We start from the raw sequence: 8,484 nt of genomic DNA, 5'->3' as shown, positions 1-8,484 counted from the left end.
TCACTGCAGGAGGGCTGCAGCGTTTCTAGCCAAATCGCATCTTCGCACGCGGCGGACAAGAGAGAGCTGGAAACGTGTCTCTTACAGAGCAGCGCAGATCCCCGCAGTCAGCCGGTCTGGAGCCCGAGCGCTCGCACAGGGGAGAGGAGGCGACCGGAGGGCGCAGGGCTGGGAGCGCTTTATACAGCTCCGGCGTGGGGGTGGGAATCTGCTCTTTCGTAACTTCGCGGGGCGAAAGACTAACAAGGGGAATGGGAAAACTTGATCGATTCCAGCTAGGCAAGGGGGCCCTGCGCAGCAGGCTTTTGCGTAACAACGGCGGAGGTAACCCAGGCGATCTTTAACCCCAGCCCGGGGAGAAACGCGTTTACTGTGGGGAAGACCCCAAATCGGGGAGGGAAAAAGTGAGAGAGAGAGGTGCCAACTGTCCCTATCTTATATTATGATTATTTGAACTACACTATCACGTCCCACTCTGTCACTCCAAAGTCCTGCTTCTCCAGTGTACCCAGCGGAGTTACAGCTTAGGGCCTCATTTGTCTCCCCCAGATTTCCCGTTTCTACCCTTCGAAAGCTTGCAGCCTCGTGGTACGTGTGTGAACGTTCCGGCTGTTTACTGCAGAGCCCCAGACCTTGGTGGTGCCTGAGAACCCAAGCCCAGCTTCCAGATACCAGGAGCTGGAGCTGTCCCGAGCTCCAGCCTGGAAGCCTTTCATAGCCTGCTCCAGAGTGCAACACGTGTGCAGCTGCAGCCTGGGGACATTTTTTAGGTCCTGCTTTTGGAGGAGGCAAAAGAGCACCACTCACTTCAGCCCTAACACAAGCCTGGCGGGGACGCACATGGTTATGAATGTGCTAACGTTTGCACACACCACTCAGGTCCCTTTCTAGGTAAATGATGAAGCAAAGTGCCGCCAAAGTTTCTTTCTTGGCAAATTGTTGTTAGTTATATAAAATATTATTTTTCTCCTGTCCAGGCAAGTTATGGTGCCTCTGGGTCAATATTTGTTCTGTAGTTTCAACATCTTTAGAAGCATTAGAGAAACCCTGTTAAACATTTTCCAGCTATGTGACTCAGAGCAGGGTAGGAAAAATCATTTGCAGCAGACCCAGTTCATATATTCACTTCACTTCCCCATTTTTAAAGAGTGAGGGGCAAAGGCTGTTTGTTAAAGCTGATGCCAAATGTTCATTCATTTCAGAATTAAAAAAACCCAAAAACCTCATTCAAATTCAGAGCTGCTCAACAAGGTGGGGGTGGGGGAGTACTTTGTAAAAGCACATGCTGGGCAGAAATAGAGCACCTAGTCCAATAAACATGTCCTTCCCCTGAAGCTTATCTCAACCCTTCAGTTTCCTCTGTCTCAAAACAAATCTTAAGCCAGGTGATTTAATTTGTTTTTACTAATTATCTTCCTTGTCAGCTTCTTCCATACAGGTTTCAGAGTGGTAGCTGGGTTAGTCTGTATCAGCAAAAAGAATGAGGAGCCCTTGTGTAACCTTAGAGACTAACACATTTATTTGGGCATAAGCTTTCGTGGACTACAGTCCACTTCATCGGATGCATGTCCAAATCAATGTGTTAGTCTCTAAGGTGCCACGAGTGCGCCTCATTCTTTCTTCCATATAGTAACTACTAATCTAGTGGAATAGTTTGCCTGAATTCTTTGTTTATGCCCCATTTCCTGATTCTAAGGCTGAGATATTTGTTGTTTGGACCCTTGGCACTAAAGAGCAATTTATTTTGGTTCTCTTTCTCAGGTCTCATCCTAGGTCAGTTCCATGTTGTCTCTATTAAGAATACGTTCGAACTCTTGAAGCCATTCCTCATAACAAGTATTCTTACAATGCTATAATACATTAAACTTGTTTGAGTAAGACCCTATAAAACAGTACATGTAACACATACAAAGGTGCAGTATATTGTAATGTCGATGAGCAAAAGTTTTCAATTTAGAATGAGATTTTTAGTGCTGCCTGATAAATTTGGACCCATTCAGATAAAAGAGAACTGGACATCCATATCCCTTGGACAGCTTTTAAAACCTCTCCCTTAATTCCTGTTAATACTGGTGGGAGACAGTTATGCACATATAGCTCTAAGAGAGATGGATACACATAGGAGGCTCAGATACACGGGTGCACAACTCCATATAACTGATCTGCTTTGTCCATCTTCTCACAAGATCAATAGCAACAATGAAGAGGAGGTGTAACTAACTTTATTACCCTTGATAGCCCTAGGCTGTTTATTTAATGTCAGATAAAACATTTCTATACTTTCTCTCTGGCACCTGTTACCAGCCGTTCTCTTGATTCTGACCTCTGCAAAATCTGTATCCTTATTTTTAATCCCAAATCAGTTTTCAGGGTCAGGTCTGTGCCTTTAATATTATACTAATATAATTCCCCTTTGAAAACATTATGACTGGAATTTTCAAAAGAGTCTAAGGGAGCTGGGCATCCAAACCCCATTCAAATTCAATGAAATTTGGGTACATAACTGCCTCAGGTTCCCTTGAAAATACTGCCCTCAGAATTTATTACATGTATGCCTGGCATTTTTATAGGCAACAGGCCCAATCTAGCTTTCACCGAGGCTGCCAGAGTATCATCATCAGCCACTGTCCCGACCACACCCACAGGCAGGATTCAACATTGCAAAGATAACCCTCTGCAAGTTAATGTTGACTCAGTTAATGATAATTTACACTAGGTTGGCCTGCGAGTTTGATGGGAGAATAGCTACCATCTTCCAGCACCATTCCATCCAGATCCATATATCCAGAGTGTAGCACTGCAGGTGTTATGCCCCTCCACTCATGGAGGGACACAGGTCATGTGAACATAGATATATGAAAGAAAGTGAATGGCTCATAGATTCTTGGAAAAGCTTAGGAGGAAGAAAAAACATTCTTAAAGCTCCAATACGATGTAAACAAAAGAACTATTTATAAAACTCAGCATACATTTATAAAATTTATAGCAGATCAACATGAGTTGGTAGTCAAACTTGTGCAGTTTCACTAGCTGATTCTTAAATTTTGACAGCATATTGTAAAAAGTATGGACATTTTGAAAACAGTATGTATTTTTTCAGCTGCATTTTACTGAGAAAAAAAGGATTCTAACTTTAAAGTTAGTAAAGAGGGAAGAAAGAGAATTTCTGGCACTGATTTTCCATTAAAATGCTTTCCCCATGAATAGCCCGTAAAAGTAATTAATATTTTCCATAATGATAGTAACTATATTTTCCATAATGACAGTGACAGTAACTATAGTGAAAAGGTCAGATTTTTAAAGGAAACTAGAAAAGAAAGCTTTCGCTGTATGATTTATTTAGCTTCATTATGACTTTATAATGAAACAAAATTAGGAAGGAACAAGAGAGAAAATAGCTATTAAAACATTTCTAACATTGAAACATTTCAGTTTAAATATTGAAAGGACTAGAATTTTATTCATGGCAACATAGTAAGATTTTAGTTCTTAGGAGAAATGCTGGCTCAAAGTATTGCAGCAAATGAAAGAAAGAGATGCATCTAGTGTCAGACAATGTCTCTTCTGAGTTGGTCAGACGCACTCTCTCGACACACTCTCTCACACCACAGACTCAGCATGCTGCCTGTGAAGTACATCCAGGCCCTGCCACTCTGGAGCAAGGGACCAAACTCAAGATTCAGATGCTCTATGTGCTGAAATAGTATGCTCGTGCTCGGCCATGAGAATGGCCTTTTTGCAGTCAGTATTAATTTTTTCCTAGTCTATGTTTATATAAGGATCCACAACTGCATTAAGCTAAAATAAAATAAGAAAAGCGCTGTGTCTCTTTTCTTCTAAGAGGTCAGATGCAGATGAATTTAAAACAGAGTTTAAATTACATTTAAAACAAAGTTACATACGTGTATGGGAGTTCTCCAAGGAACAAAGCCAGAGCTGCAGGCATTCTTCTCTCAGAGACCACTAGCCCATCCTAGTCTTACGGGGCACTGTGCTGCAAAAGAGACATAAACGCAGGTCTTGGAGACCAAAGATCTTCACAAGAGTGGGGACTTTAATCCCAGTGTCCTGGCCAAATACCAACCTGGAGGACTCCATTCCAATTATGTACCATTTCCCTGCAGTTTTACTTCCTCTTCACATTGTACCTAAATTGTTCTGTAGTAACAGTCTATGTTTGGTATTAAACAGCAACTACATTTAATCCCAGAAGTGGATGTATTTCAGTGGAGGTGTGGGAGGGGGTTAAGTCTCACATATAGTTTGCATATCTGTTAAGTTTGTGAAAGTGCTTTGGGATGTTTCAGAATAAAAGGCATTATATATGTGGGAAATTATTGTTTATTATAGTATTGTTATTGTTTTGTATTGACAAAATAAAACCCATGAAAGGCAAAAGCAAAGAAAATGAGGGTCCTCTATGGGATACAACATCAGCAATTCAAAGTGAAGAATGTTTCCAAATGTGTTAAATCTGGTTTACCATTGTTTAGCTACATGTGACTTATCCATGATACAGACAAAAGAAATTGCAGGTATCACAAAATCAGAGCCACTCAGGGAATGGAGGTGGGGCTTGGCAGCTCTAAACAGACTGATTGACACCAAAGCAAAATTTGCTTTTACATAATTAAATGTAGGAAACAACTGAATCAAGGTTTATCATTAGAATACTTGGTTGCTTTTTAGCATTTTCCTGCATAGCTGAGTCAATTGTTTCCATCTATAATAATCATTTCAAAAGCAAGTATGTTTCATCACACATTTCCTGTTCTGATCCAAATTGACTAAATAATAATATGATGCTGCATTTTCACAGCACCTTCTAGGCAAGGAGATCAATGCACTTAACAAACATTAATGAATAAAAGCTCACCAACCTTTGGATGAAATCTTGGCCCCATTGATGTAAATGATAAAACTCCCATTGACTGCAATTGGGCCAGGATTTTACCCTTAGGAGAAAGGTGTTATTATTATTTCTAGTTTATAGAGTCTGTAGTATATCAATCACATCAAGAACGAAGGGCTGATGCTGCAATCCTTACTCATGCAAATAACCCTTATTCATTGAAGCCAAAGGGATTACCTATGTGCAGACTACTCGCATGTGTATAGTAGGTGCAGAATCGGGCCCATAACTGTTGGCCTAATGGAATTACTCTGGATTTACACTAGTGTATCTGAAATGAGAATTTGGCTCCCAGTGTGCAGTTTACATCTCTGTTCACATAATTGATTAATAGTTTATGGTTATCTTTTTGGCAGCCCAAGAACTGGTATTGGATAGTGGCATTTGAGAGTGCCACAGCATCATGAACCATAGCAGAGATGACCTGTACTTGCTGATTGGGGTGGGGGGTGTGCAAGTGAGGGCAGCAGCTTCAGCAGAAGTTACTATGCATGCTCAGTCTGTGTGACTCATAGGATCTGAATCCATTTCAGTAGATAGGATAATTTTTACTGTAACAAACAAATTAATATTCAAACCAGAGAAAGTAACCATCAACAACCACTGACTAGTAATATCAGTAAGTGCCTGGACAAATCAAGGATCAACTTCTTCCTGGAAACCCTTTCTGTCCTCCTGCTTTCCAATGGATTTCCATCTATTGCACTACAAGTAAGCACAAACATAGCCAGTGAGTGAAACTGTCAACAAGGCATATTGTCCTGTCCAGATAGCATCAAAGGACAGCTCAGAAGTGCTGGCAGGTGAATTTTTCCTGATAGCAGAAAGAGAAGTTGTATCAGTGAGTACTTTTGCTGCTTATTAAATCATTGTCATTCAATTTTCTCATAATGCTTCCTAGGGGGAGCTTTGCAGTTAGTGCTCTGGTTAACTGACTAGTTTAAAATCTATTTTTTAGCAGTTCATTGTGAGAGAGAAAGAGATGAACCAGGTTAGTTTATTTGCCCATTGTTTTAAAATCATAATCTACGTTACGTGTCATAAAACCGTTTTGGATCGAGAGATTTATTATAGATTTTAAATGCTTTTTAGATTAGATAAACATGCATGCATGCAATTTGCCAGGGAAGAACTAGAAGAAGAGAGAGAGAGATTAGATACAAAATGGTAACAATAAATACAGTAGATGTTTTGCAAAATGTTAATCACTATTTTTTTAACCTGGTGTTTAAGACCACATGGCAAATTTTTAGATGCATCTTTTGTTAATATTATAATTGTTCTTGTTGTACCCTCAAAAGAAAACATGTACTAGCTTTTCTTGACATGCAATTCTTTGGAGATATTCCTCTAATGAAAACTTTTATACATGGTACCCGTCAGGTGAATTTTAGTTCTTGTAAAATGTTTTACAAACATTAGCTACTTAGTTGTTGTAGCATTCCTGGGAAATAGGGAAATAGTGTCATCCTAATTTTGCAGATGGGGAAACACGCAGAAATGTTACGGCCCAGATTTTTAAAAGTACTTAGGTGCTGTACTGAGCATTGCAATGCCTGACTGGTTTAGGTGCCTAAATCTCACTTTCAAAAAGGGATTTAGGTATTTATGAGCCTTAATCTCATTGATTAGTGATGGGATTTAGGCTCCCAAGTACCTAAATCACTTAAAAATGAGATTTAGGCACCTAAATCAGTTAAGCGTTGTAACGCTGAGTGCAGCAATGGCTAAATACCTTTAAAAATCAAGGCCCTAGTGTCAGTGCCAGGATTACAATGCTGGTGTCCTTTGCTGTCAGTCACATGCTTTGTCCATACATTAATTTGCATTCCATGCTATTGAGTAACCCGCACTAGTGAGCAAAGACTACATTGCACCGAAGCCATCTCAATTGTAGGCAGCTAGCTGGGAGAAAGTCTGCAGCAGTTGCTAGTGCTGCCAGTGGCAACCAAGCAAGACCTTCAACCTACAGCAGCAAATTACTCTAGTTTCTCCCCCACAAAAAACTGAGGGGACCTACAGCCATTGGTTTGACAGGTCCGCAAAGGTAGACCATGAATAACCCGTAACCTTCTGGGAAAGGTCTAGCTGATAATATTTAAAAAACTTTGTAAGGGAAAGGGCTAAACTTTTACTTTAAAAAGAAAAATGAAAGCTGAGATTAGCCTGTGCATTGTTAGGCCCTCAAAAGTGTGGAGGACAAGTGGCACCAGGCTTTGTAGGCTAGAAAAGTTAGCACTGTTAGGGACACAGGCCTGAAGGGCATAGTTGCACCATGTAGGAGGATTGTGGCTATTATGTCGAGTGTCATGAGTAAGGCCTTATTTTTTAATACCAATTATTTGATTATTGGAAAATGATTAAAATCTATCAGATAAATTATTCTATATGATAGAATCCTGGGATTATATACAAAAATGATCATTAGCTTTATTTTATCCAGCCCCATGCTGGTGCCCTACTGTTCCCTCCAGGATATTCTTGAATAATTGGTCCAATACAGTTTTCTATTATTCAAGTGATCGGAATGCCATGACTAAGTTTGGGAGGTAATTCTGCAGTCCACTAGCCCTCACACTTAGGAAATTATTCCTTTTTCAGAGCCTAAACCTTCCTTTCTTTAATATTATGCCATTCCATTACTCTTAGTTATGCTGCCTTGGATTGCCTTAAAAATGCCATTCCTACTTTTGTATTTAAACTTCACATACTTGTAGATGGGTTTCATATCCCTCCTATGTTCATTTAGGCAAGCAATGCAAATTTAACTCTTGTAAGTCAATTCCCCTAGCTCTTAATAATTTCATCTTTGAATTATTCCAATTTGTAGACATCTTTTTAGCATCAAGGTGCCAAGAACTCAAACATAGAATTATAAGCGTGATCGCAAACAAATGTAGATAGATTATTAATATTATGACACTGGTCCATGTCATGGTATGTCGCCATATGTAACACAAAAGTACTTTTTTTTTTTTTTTTTTGCTGCTATAGAACAATGCAACTTCATTTCTAACTAGCTGTCCATGATCATGCCTATGTCTTCTTCAGCATTAGTACTTTCCACATATTCTCCTTTCATTGAATATCTATGTTTTGGATAATTCTTATCTAGATTCACCCCAGAAGAATGCAAAGTAGTGTATCTCATTTTATTATATCTTGCCCATATTTGTAACTTCTGTAGGCCTCTTTGTATTTGTGTCTTCACTTGTGTTTACAAAGCCTCTCCATTAAGTATCATGTGTGAATTCAATTAATGTGATATCTGTCTCTTGTTCTGGGTTATTAATAATGTTACATAAAACCAGGGTTAGCACAGTTTCTTTTGGCACCTCACTGGACATATTTTCCCAGCTCAACACATTACCATTTATCACTGACCATTGTTTACAGACAGTCAGCATTGAAGTCCATACGACAGCACGTGTATAAGTGCTATTTCATCTACTTCTTATCATTCAGTGATTTCTTGCCTTTTAGCTTTCCCTAATTATGTTTGTTATATTTTATAATTCTTATATCTATAGGAAAGCGAAGCCAACATTTGTTGCTACATTATTTATTTTTTT

This window comes from Chelonoidis abingdonii, chromosome 15, assembly GCF_003597395.2.
Source record: "Chelonoidis abingdonii isolate Lonesome George chromosome 15, CheloAbing_2.0, whole genome shotgun sequence".
Classification (NCBI taxonomy): Eukaryota; Metazoa; Chordata; order Testudines; family Testudinidae; genus Chelonoidis; species Chelonoidis abingdonii.
The sequence above is the reverse complement of the archived record's forward strand: the minus strand, read 5'-3'. Positions refer to the sequence as shown.